At 44.9% G+C, this 24,965-nt stretch overlaps 1 protein-coding gene across 5 annotated transcripts in view; it reads right to left on the bottom strand.

Annotated features, from left to right (window-relative positions):
- apbb1 (amyloid beta (A4) precursor protein-binding, family B, member 1 (Fe65)) overlaps positions 1-24,965 on the bottom strand; it is a 149,147-nt gene that overhangs the window by 120,458 nt on the left and 3,724 nt on the right. For 4 of the 5 annotated variants that reach the window (XM_060826398.1, XM_060826400.1, XM_060826399.1 and 1 more), the window contains exon 1: positions 14,730-14,794. The exons of the other annotated variant lie outside the window; for it this stretch is intronic. The gene's annotated coding sequence lies outside the window, so the exon portion shown is untranslated. Of the gene's footprint in view, positions 1-14,729; positions 14,795-24,965 lie in introns of those variants that run through there. 5 annotated transcript variants of the gene reach the window in all.

Raw genomic sequence — 24,965 nt, 5'->3', positions numbered from 1 at the left:
CTGAACACAGACCTGGCCTTTGGCTGTTGCACTCCAGCGCTGACCCCCTCCTCCATCTCTTGGACTCGGGCCTCTTACATCCACCCCAGGGTTTCCTGCAGACAGTAAGCTCCAGACTCTACCACACAAACACATTCTCAAGCAGCCCATTTCTCCTGCTCACAGACTGCGAGCTGTCTGCACCTGCTCTGTCAGCTTGGATTATTTTAGTGCTTGTTACAGGATCTTTCCTCACTGCGACACTCACACCTTCCGTGTTACAGCCAAGTACAGCAAGAAACCAACCTCCTCTCAGCCTGTGCATGCTGTAGCACTATCCAGTAACCCATCCTTTACTGTTAACCCCTATCCATACCATTCACCCCAATGCCATTTACCCCAAAACACTAACCCTTTCCCTTCTCCCCTTACCCTCTCTCTCCCTTGGGTATTTTTACATCTCTTTCTCCCCTCCCCCAGTTATTTTCACCCCCATCACTCTTCCCCAGGTATATTTATTCCTCTCCCCACCTCTCCAGAGTATTTTTACCTCTCTTTCTCCCCCTGACAGGTATTTTTACCTCTCTCTCCTCCCCCCACCCCCACTTCTCCCCCACCACCCCAGGTATTTTTACCCATCTCCCTCTTCCCTGAGTAAAGTTACCTCTCTCCCCCCTTCACCCAGATATTTTTACCTCTCTTTTCCCCTTTCCAGGAAGAATTTCCCCACAATCAACATCAGAGTGAAGCAGTCTGGGAAGAGTGTCAAGAAGTGATGCAGAGCAAGAGGAAACCATTGATGGAGTAAGGTTAGGTGAGCATTTTTCATCACATAGTTTGTAAGGGTTTTCATTTGGGTTTGCAATTTGAAAGGGCAAACATGTGTTATTTGATTTTAAAGGCAATTTGTGAGTTTAATTTAAATGGGGTATGCATGGAAGCTGGACTCAAGGCCATTGAGATACTATCTCTGATCTACATGGGATTGTTGGGCATTGTTCCATTGCCCTGGGCCAGCATGTCGCCAGCTGCAGCTCCAGGTTTGGGGATACCATGGGGTATCAATGAAGCTGACAGTATCATGGACAGCACTTATAGAGATGTGGACACCCTTCAGGCAAAGGGTCTACAGGCAGGGAGAGGACAGATGACCACTAGGCAGAGAAAGAAGACGTAGCAACATGAGGAGTCCCCTGTGGCTGTTCCCTGCAAAACAAATGTATTGCTTTGGGCATTGTTGCCTCTCAGAGAAAAGTAGCAACAACCAATTTTGTTGCAGCACAGTTGGCTGCGTTGCAGAGGATAGGAAGAAAAATTGTGCAAGGTCATAGTAAGGAGATCCAATTATAAGAAAAATTATAAGATTAGGCCTTTCTGTGGAGGCCTTTGCTCTCCCTAGTTGCTCTTTTGCTGTCCATGTTCTTGAAGAACATCTTCAGATTATCCTTAACCTTAGCTGCCAAGGCTACTTCATATTCTCAATTTGCTCTCCTGATTTTCTTTAGAATGCCTCTACACCCCTTACACTCTTCAAGAGATTCACTTGATCCCAACTGCCTAATATATGACTCCTCCTTATTCATTAACTTTGTCCATCCATTGATCCCTGCTGTTACCAGCCTTGTCCTTTACTCCTACAGGAACATAATGCCTCTGAAATCTCATTATCTCACTTTTGATAGTCTTCCACTTGCCAGTTGTTCTTTTGCCTGCAGTCTATTCCAATCGACTCTTGAAAGTTCTGTAACAGCTATGACGTCCCATTCCCATACATGCCCTGTGTTCATCTGCCTTATCTGGAAGGCCCCGCACAGTGAAATAGATCAGAATTACCTTGTTCTCGGATTTGCTGTTGTCTGCCTTTTCTAATTAACTCTAAAAAAAATTAACTTTTTAAAATTCAGGACCATCAGTGAGCGGTGTAGTTGATTCTGAGACTAGGGTTGTGAATGTAAATAAAGGAAGCTATGATGGTATGAAGCTTCATCCAGAGGCTTACTGTTGTTACCTAGCACGGTGACAAAACATCTGAAAAGAAACCTTCCAGCTCAGCGAGCAAACCAACATCCAGAACCTCAACCTGAGCTACAAATCTTCTCAAAACTCGGTATGAAGTACAAGCTGGCTATGATAAATTGGGGAATGTTAATTAAAGGAATGATGATAGATAGGCAATGGCAAACACTTAAGCATGCATGAGGAACTGCACACAATTATTCATTCCTGTTTGATACAAAAATAAAATGGGAAATGTGGCCTGATCATGGCACACCAGAGAAATTAGGGATTGTATTAGATCCAACAAAGGCATACACAAATTGGACAAAGAAAAACAGAAGTCCTGAGGACTGGGAGTAGTTTACATTTCAGCAAAGAACAACAGGATTGACTAAGAAAGGGAAAATCGAGTATGAATTTAAACTAAAAAAGGGAACACACAAACTGATAGATATAGAAGAGAAAAGATCAGTGAAGACAAAGAGTCAGAAATAGGGCAAGCTATAATGAGGAACAAAGAGTCGGTAGACCAATTAAAAACATACTTTGGCCCTGCCTTCACAAAAGAGGACACAAATAAGGTTCCAAAAATGTGGAGGAACATGGAGACTCATGAGAGGAAAGAAAAGGAAATGGGATGGTTTTACCCAAACTGTAGCAGTAATGAGGGAAGTCATTAAGCAGGAAATCACAAATGCAAACAATCAAGGTACAGCTGCAGTTTAGGACGACTTTAATCTGCAATGGATTTAGCAAATCAGATCAGAGGTGGATTTCCTGCAATTATTAGTAGAGAAATGGTGTTGGGGAAATTGATGGGAATTAAGACCAATAAATCTCCAGGGCACAATAATCAACATCTCAAAATACTAGACATGGAAGATGATCACCAATACATCTGCTAAGATTCGATTGGTTGGGATTAGATTAGATTCCCTACAATGTGGAAACAGGCCCTTCAGCCCAACAAGTCCACACTGACCCTCTGAAGACCAACCCACCCAGATCCATTCCCCTACATTCACCCCAGACCAATGCACCTAACACTATGGGCAATTTAGCAAGGCCAATTCACCTAACCTGCACATTTTTGGACTGTGGGAGGAAACTGGAGGAAACCCACGCAGACACAAGGGAGAATGTGCAAACTCCACACAGACAGTTGCCCAAGGCTGGAATTACCTGAAGACAATAGATTAGCAGTAGGAGAGGTGTAACAACACCTGGGTGTCCTTGTACACTAGTCATTGAAAGCAAATGCAGCAGGCAGACAAGTGATGAGGGCAAATGATACGTGGCCTACATAGCGGACAGTATTCAAGTACAGGGATGCCTTGCTGCAATTATCCAAGGCCTTGGTGAGAACACAGCTGGATTACTGTGTGAAGTTGCTGTCTCCTTATCCAAGGAAGAATTGCCTGGTGACGGATATAGTGCAATCAAAGTTCACCAGACAAATTTCTAGAATAACATAGAACAGTACAGCACAGAACAGGCCCTTCAGCCCACAATGTTGTGCCGACCACTGATCCTCATGTATGCACCCTCACATTTCTGTGACCATATGCATGTCCAGCAGTCTCTTACATGTCCCCAATGACCTTGCTTCCACAACTGCTGCTGGCAACGCATTCCATGCTCTCACAACTCTCTGTGTAAAGAACCGCCTCTGACATCCCCTCTATACTTTCCTCCAACCAGCTTAAAACTATGACCCCTCGTGTCAGTCATTTCTGCCCTGGGAAATAGTCTCTGGCTATCGACTCTATCTATGCCTCTCATTATCTTATATATCTCAATGAGGACCCCTCTCGTCCTCCTTTTCTACAATGAAAAGAGTCCGAGCTCAGTCAACCTCTCCCCATAAGATAAGCCCTCCAGTCCAGGCAGCATCCTGGTAAACCTCCTCTGAACCCTCTCCAAAGCGTCCACATCTTTCCTATAATAGGGCGACCAGAACTGGACGCAGTATTCCAAGTGCGGTCTAACCAAAGTTTTATAGAGCTGCAACAAGATCTCACGGCTCTTAAACTCAATCCCCCTGTTAATGAAAGCCAAAATACCATATGCTTTCTTAACAATCCTGTCCATCTGGGTGGCCATTTTAAGGGATCTATGTATCTGCACACCAAGATCCCTCTGTTCCTCCACACTGCCAAGAATCCTATCCTTAATCCTGTACTCAGCTTTCATATTCGACCTTCCAAAATGCATCAACTCACATTTATCCAGGTTGAACTCCATCTGCCACCTCTCAGTCCATCTCTGCATCCTGTCAATGTTCCGCTGCAGCCTACAACAGCCCTCTGTACTGTCAATGACACCTCCAAACTTGCTGACCCATCCTTCAATCCCTCATCCAAGTCATTAATAAAAATTACAAACAATAGAGGCCCAAGGACAGAGCCCTGTGGAACACCACTCACCAGAGACTTCCAGGCAGAATATTTTCCTTCTATTACCACTTGTTGTCTTCTGTTGGTCAGCCAATTCTGTATCCAGACAGCTAAGTTCCTAAGTATCCCATTCCTCCTGACCTTGTGAATGAGCCTACCATGGGGAACCTTATCAAATACCTTGCTGAAGTCCATATACACCACATCCACAGCTCGACCCTCATCAACTTTTCTAGTCACATCCTCAAAAGAATTTGATAAGGTTTGGGAGGCATGACCTGCCCCTCACAAAGCCGTGTTGACTGCATTTAATCAAGCCATGCTCTTCCAGATGGTCATAAATCCTATCCCTCAGAATCCTTTCTAACACCTTGCAGATGACAGTCGTGAGACTTACTGGTCTGTAATTGCCGGGGAATTCTCTATTTGCTTTTTGAAGAGAGGAATTACATTTGCCTCTCTCCAGTCCTCAGGTACGACTCCAGTGGAGAGCGAGGATGCAAAGATCTTCACAAGTGGTGAAGCAATTGCATTTCTCATTTCCCAAAGCAGCCGAGGACAAATCTGGTCCAGGCCTGGCGATTTGTCAATCTTAATGTTTGACAAAATTTTCAGCACATCAGCTTCCTCTATCTCTATCCATTCCAGCATGCACACCTGCTCTTCAAAGGTTTCATTCACTACAAAGTTCGTTTCTTTCATAAAGGCAGAAGCAAAAAACTCATTTAGGGCTTCCCTACCTCCTCAGACTCTACACACAAATCCCTACTATCCCTGATCAGCCCTACTCTTTCTTTGACCATTCTCTTATTCTCACATAAGTGTAAAATGCCTTTGTGTTCTCCCTAATCCGTTCTGCCAAGCCTTCCTCGTAACCCCTCCTGGCTCTCCTCAGACCATTTTAAAGCTCCTCCTCACCTGCCTGTAATCCTCTAGAGCTGAGCTTGACCCTAGCTTCCTCCACCTTATGTAAGCTACCTTCTTCCTTTTGACAAGAAGCTCTACCGCTCTAGTCATCCAAGGTTCCTTTATCTTACCACTTCTTGCCTGTCTCAGAGAGACATATTTATTTATCACTTGCAACAATGTTCCTTAAACAGTCTCCACATGTCTATAGTGCCTTTACCCTGGAACAATTGCTCCCAATCCATGCTTCCTAACTCATGTCTAATCGCATCATAGTTTCCTCTTCCCCAATTAAATATCCCCCCATTTTGCCTAATCCTCTCCTTTTCCACAGCTATGTAGAATGTGAGGCAGTTGTGGTCACTATCACCAAAATGCTCTCCCACTACAAGATCTGATACCTGCCCCAGCTCGTTTCCGAGCACCAAGTCTAGAATGGCCTCTCCCCTCGTCGGCCTGTCAACGTACTGAGTTAGGAAACCCTCCTGAACACACCTTACAAAAACAGCTCCATTCAAATCTTCTGCTCGAAGGAGGTTCCAATCAATATTGGGAAAGTTAAAGTCACCCGTTACAACAACCCTACTACGTCCACACTTTTCCAAAATCTGCCAACCTATGCTTTCTTCCATCTCCCTGCTGCTATTGGGGGCCTGTAGTAAATCCCTAATGAGGTGACTGCTCCCTTGCTGTTCCCATACTGACTCAGTAGGCAGATCTTTCTCAACAATGGAAGCAAACAGGACTCATATATAAAGAGACTGTGGATCAGTTATTCTGAAAAAGGACAAGGTCCTCGTGGTATATAAAAGAAAAGGAAAAACTTAGAATTAGGAAGGCAAAAAGAGGCCATGAAATGTAGGAAGTAGGATCAAGGAGAATCTCAATGTATTTTGTATGTCTAATAGGAGCAAGGAGGTACCGAGGGAAAGGACAGTTATCTCAAGGAGAAACAAGGGAATGTATGCGTGGAGCCAGAGGAATTGGGCTAACCTTTCGACTATATCCTGTTGTATCCTTTGTCAATCTTTCTCATTACCTACAATTCCACCAGTTTGTTTTTGTATTTTTATTTACACAGAGGATGGTAGGTAGCTGGAATAACCTCCTCGGAGAGGTGACAGAAGCAGGTATGACAGTAACATTTTAAGAAACCTTTAGACAAATACTTGAACAGGAAGAGAATAGAAGGATACAGACGATATGCGGGCAGGTGGGATTAGTTTAGAATGGTATCATGGTCAGTGCAGGCTGGGTGTGCCAAAGAGCCTATTCCTGTGCTGTACTGCTCTACGGTCAGTGGAGTTCAGAGGAACAAGGAATGATCTTATAGAAGCCGATAATGTTCAGACAGGACCAGACAGGGTAAACACAGGAAGGATATTCTTGATGATCAGGGAGTCCAGAACCAGAGGATCACTGTTTAAAGATAGGGAAGAGGCCATTTCGGGCTGAGAATGAGGAGAAATGTTTTCACCCAAAGAGTGGGGAGCTTGTGGAATTCTCTGCCAAAAAAACAGTTAAGGCCAAAACATTTGAGTGTTTTCATGGAGTTAAACAAAGCTCTTAAGGCTAAAGGAATCAAAGGACATGGGGAGAAAGTAGGAACAGGATACTGCATTAGATGATCAGGAATGATCACATTGAATGATGGAGCAGAATCTAAGGGCCGAATAGCCTACTCCTGGGTAGTTACATCACTTTTCCCGCTCCCTGTTTTTTTTCCCACTTTCTTGGATATTTCCCACTCTCCTGGGTGTTTTTATTCCGACCTGAGTATTGTTACCCCCTCCTCCGTCTATTTTTAGCCCACTTCCTTTTTTCTGCCTCTCTCGAGTATTACCTCACTCCCAGGTATTTGTATCCTCACTCCTGGGTGTTTTTCCCTCACTCCCCGCCCCTCCTGGGTGGTTTTACCTCACTCCCCGCCCCTCCTGGGTGGTTTTACTTCATTCCCCGCCCCTCCTGGGTGGTTTTACCTCACTCCCCGCCTCCCCTGGGTGGTTTTACCTCACTGCCCGCCTCTCCTGGGTGGTTTTACCTCACTGCCCGCCTCTCCTGGGTGGTTTTACCTCACTCCCCACCTCCCCTGGGTGGTTTTCTCTCACTCCCCACCTCCCCTGGGTGGTTTTCTCTCACTCCCCACCTCCCCTGGGTGGTTTTCTCTCACTCCCCACCTCCCCTGGGTGGTTTTCCCTCACTCTCCGCCTCTCCTGGGTGGTTTTCTCTCACTCCCCACCTCCCCTGGGTGGTTTTCCCTCACTCTCCGCCTCTCCTGGGTGGTTTTCTCTCACTCCCCACCTCTCCTGGGTGGTTTTCCCTCACTCCCCACCTCTCCTGGGTGGTTTTACCTCACTCCCCGCCTCCCCTGGGTGGTTTTACCTCACTCCCACCTCTCCTGGGTGGTTTTTCCACTCCCCACCTCTTCTGGGTGGTTTTCCCTCACTCCCCACCTCCCCTGGGTGGTTTTCCCTCACTCCTCACCTTCCTTGGGTGGTTTTAACCTCTTCTCATGGTTATTTCTATCCTTATCCAAGGTATTTACATTACTCTTTCCCTCTTCTTGGTATTTTTACTGCTTTCTCAGCTAGTTTACCACTCTCCTGGGTGTTTACATCCCATCTCCTGTTTTACCCGCTCTCAGATAGTTTTACCCCCTCCCAGGTTTGTTTAACCCCTCTCCTGGGTATCTCTCACTCCTGGGTATTTATGTTTTTTTCTCCTTGTTATTTTTACATTACTCTTCAACCACCTGATAAGAAGCAGCACTCAAAGCTTTTGCTTCCAAATAAACCTGTTGGACTATAACCTGGTGTTGTGTGATTTTTAAATTTGTACGCCCAAGTCCAACATCAGCACCTTCAAATCAATTTCAACTCAGATTTTTAACCCTCTTCTGCTAGCTATTTTCACTCCTCTTCTGATTACTTGACTGTTATCATGAATATTTATCTTTCCAGGCACTTTTACCCCTCAGATAACAAACTGGAGAAAGGAACTAAGGGCATTGTGGCTGGGTTTCTAGGTGGCACAAAGATAGGTGGAGGGACAAGTAATGCTGAGGAAGTGGGGAGGCTGCAGAAAGACTTGGACAGGCTGGGAGAGTCAGCAAAGTGGCACATGAAATACAACAGGAGAGTGAGCTACTTTGGTAAGAAGAATAAAGGCACAGACTGTTTTTGAGATGGAGATCGGCTTTAGAAATCTTAAGCACGAAGGGATTTGGGCGTCCTAGTTCAGGATTCTCTTACGGGTTAGAACATGCAGGTTCTGTTGGCAGTTAGGAAGACAAGTGCATTGATTTCAAGAGAGTTAGAGTACAAGAGCAAAGATATGTTGCTGAGGATGTACAAGGCTCTAGTCTGACTGCATTTGGAATATTTTGAGCAGTTTTGGCCCAGGTGTCTAAGGAAGGATGGGGCATTGGAGGGGATCCAGAGAGGAGTTTAGAAAAATGAGGGGAGGGAGCTCATTGATACTTACAGAATATTGAGAGGCCTGGATAGAGCGGATGTGGAGAAAATGTAGGTGACACCAGGACTGGAGCACACAGCCTTAGAGTGAAGGGACAATGATTTAAACTAAGATAATAGACAATAGGTGCAGGAGTAGGCCATTCTGCCCTTCGAGCCAGCAACACCATTCATTATGATCATGACTGATCATCCTCAATCAGTACCCTATTCCTGCCTTATCTCCATAACCCTTGAGTCCACGATCCTCAAGAGCTCGATCCACCTCTTTCTTGAAAGTATCCAGAGATTTGGCCTCCACTGCCTTCTGGGGCAGAGCATTCCATACACCCATCATTCTCTGGGTGAAGAAGTTTCTCCTCAACTCTGTTCTAAGTGGCCTACCCCTTATTTTTAAACTGTGTCCTCTGTTTCGGGGCTCACCCATCAGCGGAAACATGCTTCCTGCCTCCAGAGTGTCCAATCCTTTAATAATCTTATACGTCTCAATCAGATCCCCTCTCAGCCTTCTAAACTCAACGGTATACAAGCCCAGTCAATCCAATCTTTCAGCGTAAGATAGTCCGGCCATTCCAGAAATTGATCTCGTGAACCTACACTGCACTCCTTCAATAGCCAGGATGTCTTTCCTCAAATTTGGAGACCAAAACTGCACACAGTACTCCAGGTGTGGTCTCACCAGTGCCCTGTATAGCTGCAGAAGGACCTCTTTGCTTCTATACTCAATTCTTCTTGTTATGAAGGCCAGCATGCTATTAGCCGCCTTCACTATCTGCTGTACCTGCATGCTTACTGATGTACAAGAACACCTAGATCTCGTTGTACTGCCCCTTTACCTGACTTGACTCCATTTAGGTAGTTATCTGCCTTCCTGTTCTTGCCACCAAAGTGGATAACCACACATTTATCCACATTAAACTGCATCTGCCATGCATCCGTCCACTCACCTAACCTGTCCAGGTCACCCTGTATTCTCCTAACATCCTCCTCACATTTCACCCTGCCACCCAAGATGAATTTCTTCAGCTAGAGGATGATAAATCTATGGATCTGTTGCAGAAGGCTGTGGAGACCAAGTTATTGAGTGTATTTAAGACAGAGATAGATAGGTTTTTGATTAATGAGGAGATCAAGGGTTACATGGAAGAGGAGAATGGGGTTAAGAAACATATCATCCACGATCGATAGGTGGAGCAGTGTGATAGGCTAAATGGCCTAATTCTGCTCCTCACTGTTTTTACCCCTATCTCATGTTTTACCCATTTTTATGCACCAGCTACAGGAAGGATGTTGTGAAAGGGTTCACAAAAGATTTGCAAGGATAGGTTAGAGTGCAAAGAATAAGAGGGAACCTGAGGGGCAACTTTTATTCTTACACAGAAAATGGTACGCATATGGAATGAGCTGCCAGTGGAAGTTGTTGAGGTGGGTACATTAACAACATTTAAAAGGCATTTGGATAAATACCTGGATAGGAAAGAATTAGAAGGATATGGGCCAAGTGCAGGGAAATGGGATTAGTGTGGATGGGCATTTTGGTTGGCATGGACCAGTGTGGGCCGAAGGGCCTATCTCTGTGCTACAGACTCTGTCTCTATAAGGATATTGCCAGGCTTGGAGTGTTTGAGCTCCAAGAGGCTGAACAGACAGGCTATTTCCCCTGGAGCATTGGAGGCTGAGGGGTGAACTTATTGTGGTTTATAAAATCATGAGGGGCATGGATAGGATAAATAAACAAGGTCTTTTCCCAGGGGTGGGAGAGGTTCAAAACTAGAGGGCATAGGCTTAATGTGAGAGAGGTAAGATTTGAGAGAGACCTAAGGGACTTTTTCATACAGAGGGTGATACATGTATGAAATGAGCTGCCAGAGGAAGTGGAGGACACTGGTATAATTACAACAATTAAAAGGCATCCGGATTGGTACATGAAAAGGAAGGGTTTAACGGGATATGGGCCAAATGCTGGCAAATAGGACTAGAGTTATTTAGGCTATCTGGTCAGCATGAATGAGTTGGACTGAAGGGTCTGTTTCCGTGCTGTATACCTCGATGACCTCCCCTAAGTTTCTTTTAATCTCACTCTTCCCTCTCCTCGGTGTTTTACTTGTCTTCTGGATATTTTTACCCCTCTATCAGGTGATTTTACCATTCTCCTTTTTTTTAAAACCCCTCTCATGGGTACTTTTAGAGCTCTCTCCATAGAAATGATACAGCACACGAGAGGGCAATTGTTCCCATCTTGTCTGTGCTGACCCAGATACACTTTCTAATCCCATCTTCCTGCACGTAACCCATATCCCTGCAGCTTTCAGCACTTAAGGTGTAGATCCAGATACTTTGGAAAAGAGTTTAGGCTCTGTGTCTCCACCACCAACTCAAGAATGAATTCCAGATACCCACCAAACTCCACATAAAAATGTTTTTCCTCACATCCCCTCTAATCCTCTTGCCACTTCACTTGAATTCATGACCACTGATATTTGAACTCTGCCAAGTGAAACAGGTTTCTCCTGTTTACACAATGTTTACCATTTCAGGTTTTGTATACCTCAATCACGTCACCCCTCTGCCTCCTCTGTTCCAAGGAAAACAACCCCAATCTCTTCACGTAGTTACAATTCTCCAGCCCTGGCAACATTCGGGTAATTCTTCTCTGCACTTTCTCCAGAGCAATTACATCCTTCCTGTAATGTGACCAAAACTGCATACAATACTCCAGTTCTTTACAACCTTAGCTCTCTGCACTACTAACTTTAGCGACCTGTGCACTTGCACACCAAGACCTCACTTCATCTCCCTCTCACTGTATTCCCTTTTACTGTTTGACCTTCCTAAATGCATTACCTCACGCTTATCAGAGTGAGCTCTAACTGCAATTTTCCTGTCCACTCCACCAATCCATCTGTATCAGTTTGGAGCTTATAGCTATCCTCTCACTATCCACTGCACAGCCAATTATTGAGTTGTCTGCAAATTTCACAATTGTTTAAATTCAATTTGTTAATGTATAAAACTAACAGCAGAGGTCCCAACACTGAGCCCTGCGGAACACCACTCAAAACTGCTTTCCATTGGCAAGAGCAGATATCGACCATTACCCTTTGTTTCCTGTTACTAAGCCAACTTTGGATTAAATTCAACATATCACCCTGTACCCCATGGAATTTTACTTTTTTTAAACCAGTCTGCCATGTGGAACCTTGTGAAATTAGGTTTATTTTCATTAGAAAAAAGGAGATTGAGGGGGGACCTGATTGAGGTTTACAAAATCATAAAGGGTACAGACGGGTTGGATAGAGACCAGCTTTTTCCCAGGTGAAGGGTTCCATAACAAGAGGTCACGCTTTCGAAGCGAGAGGTGGATACACACGGCAAGTACTTCACACAGAGGGTGGTCAGTGTCTGGAACGCGTTGCCAGCAGAGGTGGTAGAGGCAGGCACAGTAGATTCATTTAAGATTCGTCTGGACAGATGCATGAGTAGGTGGGGAGCAGAGGGATACAGATGCTTAGGAATTGACTGACAGGTTTAGATAGTACATTTGGATCGGCTCAGGCTTGGAGGGCCGAAGGGCCTGATCCTGGGCTGTCAATTTTGTTTGTTCTTTTGTTCTTCTTTGAAATGCCTTCTCACTTTCTCCTTGCTACAATCCATGTAGACAACATCCACTGCACTACCCTCATCGATCCTCCTTGTCACTTCCTCAAAGAACTCAATCAAATTTGTCAGGCACTGCCTTCCCTTATCAAAGGCACGCTGACCATTCCTGATTAGTCCATGGCTTTCTAAGTGACAGTTCATTCAATTTCTCAGGATTGATTCTAACAATTTGACAAAATGACTCAAGAAAGATTAACTGACCTGTAATTATTTAAAAAGGATACAAAGGATAGGCCAAACAACGAAACCGCATTCACATTTCTCCAACACCTCACCTGTGTTTAGTGAAGATTGGAAAATAATCCTCAGAACATCTGCTATTTCCTCCCTGAACCTCTTCAACGTCCTAGGGAACAATCTATCCAATCCTGGTGACTTCTCCACCTTCAAGGATTCCAACTCCTCTAACACTTCCTCTCTCATTATAATTATTTTGTATAATATTTCACACTGTTCCTCTTGGATTACCGTACAACATCATCCCTTTTCTATGTGTAAATGGAGACAAAAAAATCTAAAATTTTTCCCATATCCTCTGCACCTTCACACAAGTTCCTTTCTTCATCAGAGTTAGGAACTAATTCTTCATTTTATCGTTTTGTTTTTATACACTAGTTAAAATATCTTTGGGTTTTCCTTTATCTTGCTTGCTTTTTGATTTTCTTATTTCTTTTCTTCACTCGATCCCTGTACTTTCGATACTCCACTGGGATATCTGTAGTGTTGAGTTTTTTGTGACTATCTTAAACTTTCTTTTTCTATTTAATTTTCTCCCATATTTTTCTAGACAATCGTAGGGGTCTAGATTTGGCAGTAACTGCGCTTATCTTTGGAGGGAAACTGTCTGCTTTGTGTCCTGAGGACCGCACCTTTTACTGCCTCCCACTGGTTTATCCCCTCACAGCCATGTCCAGTCCACCTCAGCCAAACCACCTCTCAGTTTTATAAAATTTGCATTCCCTCAGTTAAAACCTTTTCCTCCTGATTTAGCTCTGTCCTTTTATATGATACTACCAAACCAAACTGAATTGTGGTCACTATCCCTATACAGTCGCCCGCTGTCATTCACCCACTAGTCCATCTTTATTTCCCAAAATTAAATCCAGAACATGGCTCCTCTCATTGGGTTAGTCACACATTCTCACCTCATCCGGGTATTCTCTTATGCTTCTGCCGGGTATTATTACCCCTACCTCTGGGTAATTTATCTCCTCTCTTGGGTATGGATACACCCCCTTTCCCCAGGCGTCTCTACAGCTAGCTTCTTACCCCACTAACAGGTATTTTTACTCCCCTTTCCCAGATGATTGTACCCCCTCTAATGGGTGTTATTCCACCCTCCCTGGGTGATACTCCCCCCCCACCAGGTATTTACCCCCTCCCTGGACATAACTCCACCTCCCACAGTTTGATTCCCCCTTCCCCTGGGTTTTTCCCCTAGTCCCCAGGTGTTATTCCCCCTCCCTGGGAACTTTTAACACCTTCCAGGTTATTATTCCACCTCCCCTCTCCCAGGTGTTTCTCCTCCCCCCTCCCCCAGACATTATTTCCCCCTCCCTGGGTATTATTATCTAGGTATTATTACCCCAACCCCCAGGTATTACAGCACCTCCCTAGGTATTACAGCACCTCCCTAGGTGTTATTACCCCCTCCACCATGTATTATTCCCACCTCCCCAAGTATTACCCTACCCAGGTATTACTACCTCCAATCCCTGGGTATTATTACCCACCTCCCTAAGAATGACTTACATCCCCTTCCTTGGTTATTATTACCCATCACCCCAGGTATTACTCTCCCCTCCATGGGAATTATTCCCCCTCTCCCCGGGTATTACACTTCCCACCTCGGGTATTATTCCCCCCATCCCGGGTATTACTCCTCCACTCCCTGGGTATCACTTCCCCTCATTTCCCACAGATATTACTCCCCACCCTTCCCCTGGGTGTTACTACCCACCTTCCCCAGGTATTAATCCCCCTCCCCGGGTATCTCTAAACCCCTCACTGCGTATTATTCCCCCCAGCTATTACTCTCCCTTCCCTAGATATTATAATCCTTCTTCCCAGTATTATTCCCAATTCCCTGGGTATTAGTCACCCCCTCCCTAGGTACTGTTACCCCCTCCCCAGGTATTACTCCCCCTTCCCGAGTATTACCACTCCCCCGCCAACCTGGGTATTACTCTCCTCTCCCCTCCCCAAGTATTATTCCCTTCCCAGTTATTACTCTCCCGTCCCCGGGTATTATTACCCCCTTTTGTGGTAATAGTCCCCCCCCGGGTATTATTACCCCTCTAACGGGCATCGTTTTTACCTCACTCCTTTCTGTTTATCTTCGGGACATCTCGGGACCGACACAGCCGACGTCAGATCACTTCCATAACCTGGTGCTGACGTATTTCCTTTCATCCGGGTCTCGCCACCATCTGGTGGCCATCTTGGTAAAGGTGCGTCTGCGCAGTGATCGAAGGAAGAGGCGGAGGACTTTTGTTGTGGGGGTGAGGGTGGGTGTTTGTGAGGGAATGGAGGGTGCAGTGCCCTGAGAGAGTAGGTGTAGTGATCTAGGTCAGTGTGCTGGAAGAGCCCAGTAGGTCAGGCGGCATCCGAGGAGCAGCGAAATCGACGTTTCAGGCAAAAGCCCTTCATCAGGAATAAAGGCAGTGAGCCTGAAGCGTGGAGAGATAAGCTAGAGGGGGGTGGGGGTGGGGAGAGAGTAGCATAGAGTACAATGGGTGAGTGGGGGAGGGGATGAAGGTGATAGGTCAGGGAGGAGAGGGTGGAGTGGATAGGTGGAAAAGGAGATAGGCAGGTAGGACAAGTCCGGACAAGTCATGGGGCCAGTGCTGAGCTGGAAGTTTGGAACTAGGGTGAGGTGGGGGAAGGGGAAATGAGGAAACTGTTGAAGTCCACATTGATGCCCTGGGGTTGAAGTGTTCCGAGGCTGAAGATGAGGCGTTCTTCCTCCAGGCGTCTGGTGGTGAGGGAGCAGCAGTGAAGGAGGCCCAGGACCTCCATGTCCTTGGCAGAGTGGGAGGGGGAGTTGAAATGTTGGGCCACGGGGCGCTGTGGTTGATTGGTGCGGGTGTCCTGGAGATGTTCCCTAAAGCGCTCTGCTAGGAGGCGCCCAGTCTCCCCAATGTAGAGGAGACCGCATCGGGAGCAACGGATACAATAAATGATATTAGTGGATGTGCAGATAAAACTTTGGATGTGGAAGGCTCCTTTAGGGCCTTGGGTAGAGGTGAGGGAAGAGGTGTGAGCACAAGTTTTACAGTTCCTGCGTTGGCAGGGGAAGGTGCCAGGATGGGAGGGTGGGTTGTAGGGGGGGGCGTGGACCTGACCAGGTAGTCACGGAGGGAACAGTCTTTGCGGAAGGTAGAAATGGGTGGGGAGGGAAATATATCCCTGGTGGTGGGGTCTTTTTGGAGGTGGCGGAAATGCCGGCGGATGATTTGGTTTATGCAAAGGTTAGTAGTGTGGAAGATGAGCACCAGGGATATTCTATCCTTGTAACGGTTGGAGGGGTGGGGGCTGAGGACGGAGGTGTGGGATGTGGACGAGATAGGTGTAGTATCAGGGAAATATTGTACCCTTACTCAGAAATGTAGAATATGATAAACTGGGAAATTACAGGCTAGTCAGTTCAAACTCAGTGGTGGGGGAACTATTGGAAGCAATTCTGAGGAAAAGAATTAATCTGCATTTGAAGAGGCAGGGATTTGTTAAGGGGAGATCATGTCAGACCAGATGATTCATGATTGAATTTCTCAAAGAGGGTGACTTGGTGTATAGATGAAGGAAGCGTTTTTCACATTGTCTACTTGGACATGCAAAGTCCAGCATGGAGGACTTATAGTTAAGTTATAAGAGTCTATATTAGAGTGATGCTGGAAAAGCACATCAGGAATTTTGCCAGAAACGTCGATTTTCCTGCTCCTCGGATGCTGCCTGACCTGCTGTGCTTTTCCAATGCTACTCTAATACTGGTTTCCAGCATCTGCAGTCCTTGTTTTTACCTAGTAAAGCTATAAGCCCAATCATGACTCAGATTCTCAACTCCATTCTCCTGCTTCTCCCCGTAACCCTTGATCCCCTCATCAATCAAGAACCTATCTATCTGTTTTAAGTACAATCAATGACTTGGCCTCCACAGCCCTCTCTGGCAATGAGTCCCACAAAGTCACCACCCTCTGGCTGAAGAAATTCCTTCTTAGCTTGGAGGAGGATGATCACTTGATGAGTACAAAAATAGCAGGAAAGAACTCAAATAAGGAATTAGGAGGACCAAAAGGATCTCTGCCAAGTAGTATTAAGGAAAATCCCAAGAGGTTTTATTCAAATATTAAGGGACAAGAGCTAAGCTAAGGAAAGAATAGGTGCACAAAGGAGAGAATTTATCTTTGGAGCCAGAAAAAGTGAGTAAAGTATTGATATTTACAAAGAAGAAGGGCATAGTGGATGGTGAGTCTCAGAACAGGGATGTTGATAATTTAGAGCATACTGATATTAAAGAAAAGGGAGGTGTTTGGTGTTTTGAAAAGACCTGATGGGATCTATCCCAGAATTCTGAGGGAGATGAGGGAGGAAATTTCTGGGACGTTGTACAAAATTGTTAGTTCGGAGAGGTCTGAGAGGACTGGAGAAAAGCCTCCTTTTGTTTCAGAAGGGCAATAGGCACAATCTAGGAAATTACAGGCTGGTGAACCTGATGTCACTGGTAGGGAAATTATTGGAAATGATTCTTATGGACAGTATTTACCTACATTTGGAAAAATATGGACATATTAGCGATAGGCAACATGGCTTTGTGCACTTAAGGTTATATCTTACAAACTTGAGTTTTTTTGAGGAAGTGACAAAAATGCTTCAACTCCCTCCATCACTGACACTCAGTAATAGCAGTGTATACCATCCACAAGATGCACCGCTAAAACTCACCAAAGATTCTCAGACAGGACTTTCCAAACCAATGACCACTTCCATTGATAAGGAAAAGGGTAGCAGATATATGGGAGCACCACCACCTTCAAATTCCCTTCCAAACCACTCCTGACCCTGACTTGGAAATATATCGCTGCTCCTTCCCTGTTACTGGGTGAAAATCCTGGAATTCCCTCCCTACGGGCATTGTGGGTCAGCCCACAGCAGGTGGACTGCAGCGGTTCAAGAAGGCGACTCACCAGCACCTTCTCAAGGGCAACGAGGGACAGGCAATAAATGCTGGGCCCAGCCAGTCACACCCACATCCCAAGAATGAGTAAAGAAAACAAAAAAAAAATTGTCTACATGGACTTTAGCAAGGCCTTTGTCAAGGTCCTTCATGGCAGCCTGATATGAAGTCACATGGGATCTGCCCTAAGCTGGTAAGGTGGGTACAGAACAGACTTACTCATAAAAGAGAGAGAATAGTGGTAGAAAGGTGGTTTGTGACCAATGGTGTTCCCTGTTGTTTGTGTGTGTGGATGTAGATTGGCTGGAGACTTGGATGGAAAAATGGCATAATGAGTTTAATCTGGACAAATGCGAGGTGATGCATTTTGGGAGATGTAATGCAGGAAGGAATATACAATAACAGCAAAACCTTGAGTCGCATCAGCATGCAGAAGGACCCTGAATTTGGCAACATAAGTGGATAAGGTGGTCAAGAAGGCGTATAACACGCTTGCCTTCATCAGTCAAGGCATAAAGTATAAAAATTAGCAAGAGTAAAAAGTGAGGTCTGCAGATGCTGGAGATCAGAGCTGAAAATGTGCTGCTGGTTAAAGCGCAGCAGGTCAGGCAGCATCCAAGGAACAGGAAATTCGACGTTTCCTGCTCCTTGGATGCTGCCTGACCTGCTGCGCTTTAACCAGGAACACATTTTCAGATAAAAATTAGCAAGTCATATTGCAGCTGTTTAGAACTTTAGTTAGCTCACAATTGGAAAACTGTGTACAGTTCTGGTTGCCACACTAGAAGAAAGATTGGAGGTTTTGGAGAGAATACAGAAATGGTTTAGTGGGATGTTGCCTGGTTTGGAAGGTATTAGCTACAAGGAGAGATTGGACAAACTTGGTTTGTTTTCATTTGAACATGAAAGAATGTGAAGTGACCTGATAGAAGTTTACAAAACTCTAAGAGGCATGGGTAGAATGGATAATCAGAGTCTTTTCCCTGCTTACAAATGTCAATTACCAGGGGACATAGATTTAAGCTAAAGGGGGTAAATTTGAATGGAAATGTGAGAAGCAATTGTTTTACACATGTTGGTAACATATTGTTAAAAGATTAAATTGAACTATCTCTCTGAACATTGTAATGTTAAAGGATTAAACTGCACTGACTGAATATCATGGAAGTGAGTGGAGACGACATTCATGTAGGAATGTGGATGACAGTCATTTATTACTGCTCCCCTACTATTATCAAATTAAAGTCTGGTTGAAGATTTGTAGCTCGGGTGTCCGTTGTTGTGGTTCTGTTCGCCGAGCTGGAAGTTTTTGCTGCAAACATTTCATTCCCTGGCTAGGGAACATCATCAGTGCTATTGGAGCCTTCTGTGAAGCGCTGCTTTGATGTTTCTTCCGGTATTTATAGTGGTTTGTTCTTGCCGCTTCCGGGTGTCAGTTTCAGCTGTAGTAGTTTGTATGTGGGGTCCAGGTCGATGTGTCTGTTGATGGATGTTCTTGCCGCTTCCGGGTGTCAGTTTCAGCTGTAGTGGTTTGTATATGGGGTCCAGGTCCATGTGTCTGTTAATGGAGTTTGTGGATGAATGCCATGCCTCTAGGAATTCCCTGGCTGTTCTCTGTCTGGCTTGTCCTATGATGGTAGTGTTTTCCCAGTCAAATTCATGTTCCTGGTTGTCTGAGTGTATGGCTACTAGGGATAGCTGGTCGTGTCGTTTTGTGGCTAGCTGATGTTCATGGATGCGGATTGTTAGCTGTCTTCCTGTTTGTCCTATATAGTGTTTTGTGCAGTCCTTGCATGGTATTTTGTAAACTACGTTAGTTTGGCTCGTGCTGGCTATTGGGTCCTTTGTTCTAGTGAGTTGTTGTCTGAGTGTGGAAGTTGACTTGTGTGCTGTTATGAGTCCTAAGGGTCGCAGTAGTCTGGCTGTCAGTTCTGAGACGCTCCTGACGTATGGTAGTGTGGCTAGTCCTTTTGGTTGTGGCATGTCCTCGTTCCGTGGTCTATCTCTTAGGCATCTGGTAATAAAGTTGCGTGGGTATCCGTTTTTGGCGAATACCTTGTATAGGTGTTCCTCTTCCTCTTTTCGCAGTTCTGGTGTACTGCAGTGTGTTGTGGCTCTTTTGAATAGTGTCCTGATGCAGCTTCGTTTGTGTGTGTTGGGGTGGTTACTTTCATAGTTTAGGACTTGGTCTGTGTGTGTTGGTTTCCTGTGTACCCTTGTGGTGAATTCTCCGTTGGGTGTTCTCTCTACTAACACGTCTAGGAATGGGAGTTGGCTATCCTTTTCCTCTTCTCTCGTGAATCATATTCCTGTGAGTGTGGCGTTGATGATTCGGTGTGTTTTTTCTATTTCTGTGTTTTTGATGATTACAAAGGTGTCATCGACGTATCTGATCCAGAGTTTGGGTTGGATTTGTGGTAGGGCTGTATGTTCTAACCTTTGCATAACTGCCTCTGCTATGAGTCCCGAGATTGGTGATCCCATGGGTGTTCCGTTGATTTGTTCGTATATCTGATTGTTGAATGTAAAGTGTGTGGTGAGGCACAGGTCTAGTAGTTTAAGTATGCCGTCCTTGTTGATAGATTCGGCCTCCTGTGTTCTGTTATGTATGTCCAGTAACCACCCCAACACACACAAACGAAGCTGCATCAGGACACTATTCAAAAGAGCCACAACACACTGCAGTACACCAGAACTGCGAAAAGAGGAAGAGGAACATCTATACAAGGTATTCGCCAAAAACGGATACCCACGCAACTTTATCACCAGATGCCTAAGAGATAGACGACAGAACGAGGACATGCCACAACCAAAAGGACTAGCCACACTACCATACGTCAGGAGCGTCTCAGAACTGACAGCCAGACTACTGCGACCCTTAGGACTCATAACAGCACACAAGCCAACTTCCACACTCAGACAACAACTCACTAGAACAAAGGACCCAATAGCCAGCACGAGCCAAACTAACGTAGTTTACAAAATACCATGCAAGGACTGCACAAAACACTATATAGGACAAACAGGAAGACAGCTAACAATCCGCATCCATGAACATCAGCTAGCCACAAAACGACACGACCAGCTATCCCTAGTAGCCATACACTCAGACAACCAGGAACATGAATTTGACTGGGAAAACACTACCATCATAGGACAAGCCAGACAGAGAACAGCCAGGGAATTCCTAGAGGCATGGCATTCATCCACAAACTCCATTAACAGACACATGGACCTGGACCCCATATACAAACCACTACAGCTGAAACTGACACCCGGAAGCAGCAAGAACATCCATCAACAGACACATCGACCTGGACCCCACATACAAATCACTGCAGCTGAAACTGACACCCGGAAGCAGCAAGAACAAACCACTATAAATACCGGAAGAAACATCAAAGCAGCGCTTCACAGAAGGCTCCAATAGCACTGATGATGTTCCCTAGCCAGGGAACGAAACATTTGCAGCAAAAACTTCCAGCTCGGCGAACAGAACCACAACAGGCTGGCATTTCTTTCAATGGAGCGTAGCAGATTGAGAGGCGACCTGATAGAAGTTTCTAAGATAATGAGAGGTATAAATAGCATTGATGGTAGTTGTCTTTTCACTAAGGTAGGAATTTCAAGACTAAGGGACACATTTTTAAGGTGAGAGGAGAGAGATTTAAAATGACATAATAGGCACATTTTTTGCATAGAGCATGGTTCATGTGTGGAATGAACTTCCTGAGGAAGTGGTGGGTCTGGGTACAATTACAATATTTATAAGACATTTGGATGGATACATGGATAGGAAATGTTTGGAGGGATATGGGCCATGAGCAGGCAGGTGGGACTAGTTTGGTATTCTGTTCGGCGTGGACTGGTTGGTCCAAAGGATCTGTTTCCATGCTGTATGACTCATGTTCACTAACTTACTTATTGCCTCCTCAAAGAATTCTAACATATTTGTCAGGAATGATCTACCTTTCATAAAGCCGTGCTGACTCCGCCCTATTTTACCTTGCACTTCCAAGTATTCTGCAATCTCATCCTTGATAATGAACTCTAAAATCTTACAATGATTGAGGTCAGGCCAACTGGACAATAATTTCCTGTACTCTACCTCCTTCCCTTCCGAAACAGGAATATTACATTTGCCACTTTCCAGTCCTCTGGGACCCTCCCTGACTCCAGTGATATATTCCTTCATATATATCACAAACAATAAGAGACCCCGCACTGATCCCTGTGGTACACCCCTGCACACCAGCTTCCAGTGACACACCACCCTCTATCTCCTGTCTCCAAGCCAATTTTAGATCCAATATACCAAGTTACTCTAGATCCCAAGTTGTTTTTACCTTCTTTATCAGTCTTATATGCTAAAAGCCATATAAACTACATCAACTGCACAACTCTCATCTGCACATCTGACCACCACCTCATCGAACATAGAACATTACAGCACAGTCCAGGCCCTTCGGCCCTCTATGTTGCACCAATCTGTGAAACCAATCTGAAGCCCATCTAACCTACTCTATCCCATTCTCATCCATATGTTTATCCAATGGCCATTTAAATGCCCTTAAAGTTGGCGAGTCTACTACAGTTGCAGGCAGGGCGGTCCACGCGCGTACCATTCTCTGAGTAAAGATCCCACCTCTGACATCTGTCCTATATCTATCACTCCTCAATTTAAAGCTATGTTTCCTTGTGTTAGCCATCACCATCCAAGGAAAAAAGGTCTCACTGTCAACCCAATTAACCCTCTGATCATTGAAAAATTACATCAAATTTGTTATGCATGAACTCCCTCTGACAAAGCTGTATTGACTACCCTTGAACAAACCTTACCTCTGCAAATGGAGATTAATTCTACCCTTCAGAATTTTCTCTGATACTTTCCCCACCATTGATGTTAGACTACACTGCTCTATCATTCCCTGGTCTATCTCTACCACATTTCTTGTAAAGTGGAACCACGTTTACTGTCCTCCAGTCATAGTCAGAGAGTCCTACAGCACGGAGACAGGCCCTTTGGCCCAAATGGTCCATCTCAACCAAAATGTCCATCCACGCTAACTCCATTTCCCTGCACTTTGCCCATATCCTTCTAATGCTTTCCTATCCACGTATTTGTCCAAATGCCTTTTAAATGTTGTTAATGTACCCACTTCAACCACTTCCTCTGGCAGCTCATTCCATATGCGTACCACCCTCTGTTTAAAACAGGTCCCCTTTTATTCTTTCCCCTCTAACCTTAAACTGATGCCCTCTAGTCCACAATTCCCCACCCTTGGGAAAAAGACTGAGTGCATTCACGTATCCATGCCTCTCATGATCTTATCCACTTCTGTCCATCAGTCTCTTCCACTGTAACGAAAAAAGTCCAAGCTTGTCCAACCACTCCCTATAACTCAGACTGTTGCGACCTGGCAACATCCTTGTAAATTTCTTCTGCACTCTTTCCAGTTTAATAGCATCCTTCCTATAACAAGGTGACCAAAACTGAACACAATTCTCCAAGTGCGGCCTCACCAACGTCCTTCACAACTGCAACATCACTTCCCAACTTCTATACTGAATGCCCTGACTGAGGAAGGCCAGTGTGCCAAACGCTCCTACCTTGATTTGACTTTCCAAAATGCAAGACCTTACACTTAGCTAAATTAAACTCTATTTCTCACCCATGTCCCCAGATGATCAAGGTCCTGATGCAATTTCTGATAAACTTCCCCACTGTCCACAATGCCTCCTATTTTAGTGTCATTTACAAACTTACTAATCATGCCTCGTACATTCTCATCCAAATCCATATTATCCATATGGATAATAAACAGTAATGGCCCAGCACTGACCCCTGAGGCACTCCACTAGTCACAGGCCTCCAGTCCGATAACTATCCTTCCTCTACTACCCTCTGCTTCCTGCCATCAAGCCAATTGTGTCATCAAATTGCCAGTCCTCTGGCACCTCCTCAGTGACCAGAGGGAAATTAAACATTTTGGCCTGAACTCCTGTAATATCCTCCCTCATCTCCCACGGAGATGATGACCTCCCTGCGATTCATCTGGACTTGGGGATTTATCTACTTTTAAACCTGCCAAAACCTCCAATACCTCCTCAGGCCTAATGTCAAACTGCTGAAAAACTCACAGTCCGTGTTCCTGAATTCTGTAGCTATGTCCTCCTCCTCCCAAGTAAAGACAGACGGGAAGTACTTGTCTAACACTCTACCAATGTTCTTTGCGTCCACACACTCATTGCTCGCTTGGTTTTTATTGGGCCCTGCCTTTTCCTTGGTTATCCTATTCCCCTTAATATACTTATGGAATATCTTGGGATTCTTCCTAATCTTACCCACTAGGGATTTCCATGCCCCCATCTCTGCTGTCCTAATTGCTATCTTAAATTCCTCCTGCCCATTTTATACTCCACTCTAATGTATTAAGTTAACCCTTTAGTTAATAGTGTAACTCTTTTCACATCCCTGTCCTACCTGAAGGTTCTTGGCCCTGGAAAGTTGAGTTGCCAATTCTGCGTCTCCAGACACCATGCCTTTATGATGGCAACGACATTGCCATTCCACAGACTCTACTGGGCCTGTATTCATGAGAGTTGAGGAGACGAGGGAGTGATCTGATTGTATCATATAAAATTCTAACAGGGCTGGATAGATTAGATGCAGGGAGGATGGTTTCCTTGGCTGGAGAGTCTAGAACCAGAGGACATAATCCCTGGATACAGGAGAGACCATTTCGGACTGAGACAAGGAAACCTTTTTTTTATTCAAAAGTAGTGAACCTGTGGAATTCTCTGCCACAGGAGGCCAAGTCACTGACTATATTCAAGAAAGATATTGGAAAGTTTTAGACATTAAAAGCATCATAGGACATGGAGAAAGCGAAAGAGAGAGGGTCAGCTCTGAGCAGATTAAATGTCAGGGCAGGTTTGAAGGGCCATATGGATTACACCTACCCCTCGTGTCTGTGTTGTGATGAAGACAGAAGGAAGTGTGCAGAAAGCTATAGATAGATTGGTTGGATGAGTAATAATTTGGCAGATAGAGTATAACATGCGCAAATGTAAAGTTTTCACTTTAGAATAGAATAGCCTAAATTGTCACATACACTTGAATGAGTGCAGTGAAAAGTTTGTAATGAAGCCTTTTGGTGCCATCTTAGGTACAGAGGATCTAGGTATGAATACTTTTAAAGGTAGTTACAGAAACAAAAATGTTGTTATAAAGTAAAAAAACAGATTAAGATGGGAACAGTTGGAAAAGTCCCGAATGATAATAAGTGACCGTAAGTAATTAAGTTCCAGCCTATATCTGCCGGCCGAGAGCTAGCCTCCATGTTGGCAGTCTCTACCCAAGACTCACTCGGCCACCAC

This window comes from Hemiscyllium ocellatum, chromosome 6 (genome assembly GCF_020745735.1).
Source record: "Hemiscyllium ocellatum isolate sHemOce1 chromosome 6, sHemOce1.pat.X.cur, whole genome shotgun sequence".
Classification (NCBI taxonomy): domain Eukaryota; kingdom Metazoa; phylum Chordata; class Chondrichthyes; order Orectolobiformes; family Hemiscylliidae; genus Hemiscyllium; species Hemiscyllium ocellatum.
The sequence above is the reverse complement of the archived record's forward strand: the minus strand, read 5'-3'. Positions and strand labels throughout refer to the sequence as shown.